Source organism: Mesoplodon bidens, assembly GCF_964165515.1.
Source record: "Mesoplodon bidens genome assembly, chromosome: 16".
NCBI lineage: Eukaryota > Metazoa > Chordata > Mammalia > Artiodactyla > Ziphiidae > Mesoplodon > Mesoplodon bidens.
The window spans coordinates 75,777,667-75,785,163 of record NC_138173.1 but is presented as its reverse complement, the minus strand read 5'-3'; the positions used below and the strand labels follow the sequence as shown (position 1 = coordinate 75,785,163).

At 57.0% G+C, this 7,497-nt stretch overlaps 1 protein-coding gene across 3 annotated transcripts in view; it reads left to right on the top strand.

Moving 5' to 3' along the window:
- The first annotated feature begins 699 nt into the window (after window positions 1-699).
- SLC45A4 (solute carrier family 45 member 4) overlaps window positions 700-7,497 on the top strand; it is a 72,425-nt gene continuing 65,627 nt past the window's right edge. For all 3 annotated transcript variants that reach the window (XM_081258588.1, XM_081258589.1, XM_081258587.1), the window contains exon 1: window positions 700-960. The gene's annotated coding sequence lies outside the window, so the exon portion shown is untranslated. The remainder of the gene's footprint in view (window positions 961-7,497) is intronic.

Below are 7,497 nucleotides of genomic sequence, written 5' to 3'. Positions count from 1 at the left end.
TACCGGATCGGTGCCCGTGCCATGAGTCAGGCTGCGGAGTGGAAGGCCCCAGGTCCGGGGTCCTCCCCAGCTCTCCAGGGCGCTCATCGACTGCAAGGGGCAGGGGGTGGGGAGCGGGGGCGAACTGAGCGTGGGAGATGGGGGTGGCGCGGGGAGGCGGAGATGGTTCAGGGCGAGGTAGGGACAACCGAGTGGAGGGTAAGAGGAGGGTGTTTGCCGTCGCACCTGGCGGCGGAGCCCACCCTTCCCGTTAAGGGCTGGGGGCGGGGGTTGGGCTGGGAGGAGGGAGTTTGTAGAGGGCTAGGCTGGTGGCGGGCCACGGGGCTCTCCAGGCCCCTCTGCGAGGAGGGCGTTTGGGGAGAGGGAGGAGCGGGGTGAACGGGGGAGAGACGGGGGTTGCAGGTTCTCCCTCCCGCGGCTACTTAGAGGCACGCAGCCGGGGTCGGGGGTCAGGGCTCTAGGTTAGGGTCTGGTGCTCAAGCCTCGAGAAGCGGGGGCTGGGGCGGGGTGGGCACGGCAGCCCCTAGCCCGAGACCGGAGGCTGGATGCCGCCAGGGGCGGGGCCGGCCCAGGGGCGGGGCCTCGGCAGGTGGGGCGGGGCAGAGCAGTGGGCGGGGTGCACGGGGGCCAATCGGAGCGCGCGACGCGGGCCCCGCCCTGACCCCCGCGGCGGCTGCTGCATAGTCATGAGCGCAGGCCGGCGCTGCGTCAGCGGAAGCGGCGCGCGGCGGCTGTTTCCGACCTGATAAAGCGGCGTTGTCTCCGCGCGCCGGCCAGAACCTCGCAAGCGCTCCCTCTGACCTCGGCTCTATCGCTGACTGACCGCCTGCCCGGCCGGCCGGCCGAGGAGCAGCCACCGCCGGGTCCCGCCGCCGCCGCCCCCGGAGCGCCGCGCACCCGCCGCCCCTGCCCGGCCCGGCCGCCCCGCCGCCGCCCCGCGGCCCCGGCCGGAGGAGACAGGTGAGCGACCGGCCAGCCGCCCCCGACCCCGCACCTGGGCACCCGGCACCTGCTGCTTCCCATGCCCACCCCACCCCCGCGCGGGCGCGGCCTCGAGCTCCGGGTCCCGCTCCCGGCCCGCTCCAGCATCTCTTCCCCGGGGAGGGTGCTCCCACGCCATGGCTGGGAGCCTTCTCCCGCCCGGACACCCGCCCCCGTCCTTGGCCCTCTCCCTTCTCCCCGACTGCACCTGCCCGTCCTCGTCTCCGTCCCCCCAGCCTCCTGGAACATCCCGGGCCCCTCGCCGCGGTGTGCACCTTCCCATGGACCCTGTCCCGGTCGCATCCCTCAGCGTCCCCCACCCCCGTCTTCTCGGGTTACTCTACCCAGAGGAAGCCTGGCGTCTCGCCCCCTAGGTCCCGACCCTTCCCTGCGCCCTCGGTTTGATGTCGCCAACTTCTGAGAGTTCAGCTTCTGTCCCCTTTGGCTGAACCCCTCCTGCCCCCAGCACACGCACGCCCTCAGCACGCGTAGCCGGGCTTCCACACTTGGGGTTCCGAGCTGACCCCCGGGGCTGTGCCTGTGTTTTTGTCTTATCTGCACTGTCCTCTGGTCTGTCCCTTTGAAGACACCTCTATTTCCCGCAGCCAAGCTGTGCCTGGAGGAGAGGGGCCAGTGCCTCGGTGCATCCAGGTCCAGAGCCCCTGCCCTGCAGAAGTCCCCGCACATTTATCTGCATCTCTGCACCGCTTTCCCTTTCCCGTGCTGCCTCGTCCTCCTAGAGCTCTTGAACTTAACCCATTCCTCCCCAAGGTGTGTTGCTCTTGACTGGGCTCTGGGGGAACACATTCCAGTAAAGGGCTTTTTCAGAGGAGGTATGTCAAAACGGGAGGGGCGGTGTTTTGAAAGAAACAGCACAGCCTCCTGATTAACCATTCATAGTGATTCTAGGTGTGTGCTTGTGTGTGTATGGGGGGGGGACACACACTTGATCTCCTAGGGAGTGTGAGGTTTTTTTCCTTTCCAGTGGGGGCACTTATGGGTCAGACTGAGCCACCCAGCCCCATCGGATACCCCAGTTGACTCCCGCAAAAAGGGGCCTTGTCGCTTCTGGTTTTGGGGGCATCTCGTAGCCTAAGGCCTGGGGCAGCAGGAGGGTGTAGGGGATGAGTGATCGAAGCAGTTGTTGTGGGTTCACATGATTGTCCGGCTCGAAGCCTGTTTCTCCTGGGAAAACCCAGGCCGATCTTTGCGGCATTACGTGAGTGAAGCCCTGCCTTTCCCTGCACCTCAGCGTCTCTGCTTCTCCCGTCAGTGACGGACAGGTAGGGTTACCCACAGGGGGAATCTTTCATCTCTTCCATTTTGTGCTTGTAGTAGGAGAAGACGGAAGAATATAAAAAACTGGAGCATTGGTTTACCGATGAAGTGTACTAAATGGCTGGGCATCAGAAACAGTGACCCCAGCCTCCTTTAAAAAAAAAAAAAGGAATAATCTCACTTTTCTGCGAGATCTGAATTATGTATTAAAAGAAGGAGTAAGAGTTTATCCAGTGCTTGAGAGATCTTGCAGAACCCACTTGAAGGTGGGGAGGTGCAGTGACTGTAGCCTGGAGCTATGTAGGCCCCAGGTGGGAAGACCCAGGCAGACATAAAACGCCAGGGCTTCTGGAGAGAGGGTGGGGAGTAGGTTGTCTTCAAAATCAGGACTTTCAGTCCCATTCAGGCTAATTGTTTTTCATGGGCAGCAGCTGTAAAGGGGAGAAGGGATCGTTCGAGATGCATTTGAAATGCATATGAGGTATTTAGTGTCGGGTGTTGTGTGGACTGGTTGTCCCCCCAGGGAGGCTGCCCAGGGGGCTCCGGGCCTGTGAGAGTTGCCAGCTTCCCTTGCAGAGATGCGTGCTGCAGCCTTGGCCCTTGTCGCATCGTGAAAGCAGAGCAGAGATTGCACTGGGGGATCTCCGAGGCGGCTTGCAGTTTTTAACGTCCTGGGGCCCTCTGCCTTCAACTTTGCTTGTTGGAGAGTGGGACGGGGCGGGAGGAGCCTGGGAACGGGACCCTGCCCTCTCGGAGCCGGGAGATCCCGCCCTGCAGGTCTGCAGAGGAGGAGGGGCTGCGGCTGTGGCTGTGGCAGCTCCCCCAGCCCCAGTGGAGGAAGGGGACCCAGGAAGGTATTTTATCCAGCGTTTAGGCTACTTGGTGTTGGATTGGTTTTGTCCGTGTTGTCAGAGGGACGGGTGGGGAGGAGAGTGGACGGGCCTCCCCGGGGTCTGGGCTTTGCTCTCATTTGCTGCCTGTGGCGCCGGTTGGTTGGTCCCCGTCAGTCGTCTGCACCCACTGCCCTCTCCCGCTCGTCCTGTGGGGCCCGGAAGCCCGGCCCTGTGTAGCCGGCAGGGGTGGTTCGTGACTTAACAGCCTGGCACGGAGTGAGGGTGACTGGTGAGCGCCGTAGGTGGCAGACAACCCCAAATTGCAGTGCCCTCCTCGGGAACACCCCTGGCAGAGCCGTGTCTGTAATTTGTGGAGCCGGAATGCGCTGGAAGCCGTGTCCCTACTGAGGACGGGCGAGGATGCTGCTCCACACTCGCTTCCTCTGGTTTCCTAGATTTTTTTTTTTTTTTGATCACAACAGAATTCCGTTGATGAAGGTGTACTCAGCAAAACCCCATTAGGAGTGCTGCCTGGACTCCAAGCCAGGAAACATGAGAGCATTTTAGCTCTGCTGAGTGGAAATCTGACCAGAGGGAAAAAGCCTCCCAGATGAAGAGAGGCCACATAGAAAGGAGGGGGTGGGAGAGGACCCCCGAGCAGGGGCTCCCAGGCCGAGGCCAGGCCCGCCGCCCCTCCCCCACCCGTGCCTGGACAAGGTCCCCTTGTTTAGATCAGCTTAATTATCCCACCAAAATCAATGAACAAGGATCTTTTTAAACATGGAACTTTCAAAATGTGCTTCGAGTGGCTTTTTTTTTTTTTTAAGGGTATCAAATGCTAACTAAGCCTTTGTGAAATAAGGCACTTCCGCGAACGGGGAGATTGTGGACCTTTTCAATGTGGGTGCAAAGGAGGCTTCCCTGCCTCTGCTCACAGCAGTATACACGGCAGTCATTTCCATCCCGCTGCCACTTGGGCACTGGTGACATTGCTTTGTGTGGCTGCTCCTTTGGCAAGTGACTTTTAGAGGAGGCATTTTAAGAAGATTAAGACCCACAGGCTTGCGGGGCAACAGCATGATCCCCGCTGTTTCCGTGGCACTAAGTGTTCCTTTTACACCCGGGTCCTGCAGCAGGGCCTGGACACTTGTTCCCACCGTAGCCGACGCGGATGTGCTGCCCGGATGCACGGGCAGTGGGTCTGTCTGGGTCGTTTGTTGAGTGCGCTCATCTTGGGTTAAGTACACTGCTAGATGATGGGAAAGGAAACAGGTTCCCAAGGTTGGAGAGAAGGGTTCTGAGTTCTCTTTGGCTAGTTTGGAACCTCACGCAAGACAGAGGTCACCAGGGTCCATAGCAGGGCCCACAGGGAGCCCCCAGTGAGGGCGCACGCTGTGCTGGGCATTTTGCCCCCCAAGTGCAGGGTTGGGGTGCTGGCTGTCCCAAGGTGGGATCCTCCTGCAGCTGGAGGATTTGCAGAGTCTTTCAAGTTACTGAGCAAGGCTGCCTTGCCCTCACTCCCCCACCCCCCGTCTGCTTGGCCCCAAGCCCAGGTGAGGGAAGCTTTGTTCCACCTGGGTCGTTGGTGTTTGCATCCTCCCAAGCCTGTTGAAGGATTTCGCTGGCAGTGAGGAAACCTGCATTCCTGAAGCAGTGCCTGAGAGGTGCTTTATTGTGCCGCCTTCAAAAAGTACTTTCCAACCTGGGATTATGTGGCGCAGCTGGTTTTGAGTTTTTGGAGTTTGCTGGAGGGTCTCTCCTGGGGTTTTGCCTTTAAATCCTGGAGCCAGGTGAACTGGTTGGCAACCAAATTCTTCCCATTTCAAAGAAAGGAAAATCTTGAGTGCAAAATTCATAGCAAACCCTTAAAACAGATAAAGAGAGTGCATTTCTGGTCCAGATGTAGTGGTTGCTGCACTTTTACATGCAGATCTCACTGCACAATTTTAAGCGACCACTTGGATATTGCAAAAGGCCAGAAAACAATAATAAGCTCCTCGTTGCCAACATTTTAGTCACCGTTTTAAGAAAATACATTTATCCAAAAGAGTGTGAGTTTTGGTTTGGAAAGAGAAAGGAATATTTTCCCATCAATTATTTTGAGGGGAGGGGTTTGGGATGAACTTGTTTATCCAGAGGGCATGGACGGGGAGGGGGGAGCACCAGCTGAGGGTGTGGAAGGCTGCGCTTTCGCCATTGTGATCACCTGTTAAGTTGGGACTGTTTCAGAGGTATATTGCCTTAAAGCAGAGATCTTCAGACATTTTTGCCCCCGTTCTGTAAAATAACTTTGAAAAACTACGGGCACATTTTTAAGTTGACATCTAAACTTTTTCCTTGTCATTTAAAATAATGAAACACTCTAATGACTTGAAAGCCTGCCATCACCCTTTGAAAAAGGGAGCAAACTGTTGTGAACAGTTTTTACATGTGCATCTTCGTTTCTTCCTGAGCTCCTATGTTTGCTCCACTTTCCCTCACGGAATTTACTCAAGGCCACGCACTTTGATACTTGAACGCCTTTTATCCATCACTGTTCACACTTCTCTGTCACCAGAGTACACATAAACCGCAATTTAAAACATTTCTGTGATCGTGAGGCTGTGTTAATCCAGAAGAATTTTTTGTCACTGTAAACATTGTCAGTGCAACAGTGGTCACAGAAGCAGAAATGTATTGTTGTTCTTGATAATTACTGGATGTACAAAATAAAAACACTGGCAGAGCGTGTCTTAAAGAGCTGGCTGGGTGTGTGGGGGGAGGGTCCCTTTAAGGTGCCTCAATTAAAGTGATTCTCCACCTGTCCTTGATGCCAGGTACACCCCACCACAGGGGCTGAGGGAGGGGGAGTGTGAAGGTGACCTTGGTGGAGGGGGCGGGGCTGGGACTTCACCATCGGCCATGTCACAGGCAGTTCAGCGGGGAGGAACTGTGAACTCAGACTCTCCCAGTCGCCCACACCTGAGGACCCTGAGGACGCCTTTGCGTTTGCACACTTGCCTTAAGGTGCTGCTCTGTCAGCTTCCTGTGCTCGGTGGATGGAGGGGTAGCGTATCTGCCACTCCTTCACTGGATGGTGGCGTCCATGCTGGTCCATGTGTACTGGAATATGTGATTGCATGTTTCCTAGATGGACTGTGTTAAGGGGCAAAAGACAATACAGCTCAGAAGCGTGCGCATTTTGGTTAGCGGCAACGCATTTTTATTTGGTTGGGTTAAAACTTAAGCCTATGGAAGAGTGCTTTGAGTTAAAGAGGTTTTCGTTCGCCCTGCGGGGATCCTGTCAGCTTTCTCTGCCCGGCTCCCTTCTCTGGCTGCAGTGAGTGTGTCTGCAGGGAGGAGAGCGTGCTCTTTGCTGGTCTCCAGGGCGAGGGCCCCTGGGCTGGGGGAGGGCCCCTGGGGGTACGGAGGAGCCCGACAGGTCGGGGTTTGTCGACGTGGGGCCTCTCTCCCTGAGAAGCGGGTGAGGTTGCTGTGAGTTCCCAAACCTTCCTCAGAGCTGCTTGGAAGTCCTGGGCTGGTGTTCTCTTAGCTAAGCTGGAGATGCTCTCAAAGCATGGACACTTACTGTGTTTAGCCTAAAAGCCAATTGAAATTGGATAGGAAAGTAAGTTTAGTAATTAAACAACAACAGATTGCTCTGCCTTCACGCCCTGAAACAGGAAGTGCTTTGGCTCAGGGCTGTAGAAGAGCGGTGTTGGGGGATAGCCTGTGACCTACGAGAGATCCTGAGGAGCCAGGGGTCTCTGCTAATGCACGTGGCGGGGAGGAGGGCGAGGCTGCTCGCCCAGCTCTGTGGACTTTGCTCATGGGGGTCGGCTTGAAGCCCTGCCATCTTTTGTCCTCAGATCAGGCCGTTAGCCGTCCACTTAGGAATGCTTCATGTTGAATGTGGACAACATGGGTCCTCAGACTGTGAGGCGGAGCCTTTGTTTCTAGAGATAAGTGAAGGTGGGGTCACGTTCCAGGGATCCTGGGGTGCATCCAGGTAGTGAGGAGATGGGCCAGGCCGTGCAGCCTCACCCGCCCTGTGGAGGCGGGGGGAGGAGGGGTGAGAAGCCTCCATCGAGCTCTGCGCACAAATCCCAGTTTACACTTTCTTGGCATTTTGGGCCTTGATGCTAAAATCAAGGATTAAGGCCCTTACAACAAGGCTTAGAGACAGGCCTGGGCTGCTCACGGGAGATCAGGGTGCCCAAGTGACCCTGCACAGCAGGGTTCCGTATGCGTGTGCTGGGGGAACTGGGATACTAGAGTCACCGTTAGTGGCTTTTTCATATCACTTACGTAAAACTGTCGCATTAAAAGCTTGGTGGACAAAAAACCTCCCCATCAGGCCCTCTGCTGGTTGTATGTAGCTGGGCCTTCCGGGGGCCTCCAGCGCTGCTTCTCTGTCATTCCGGGT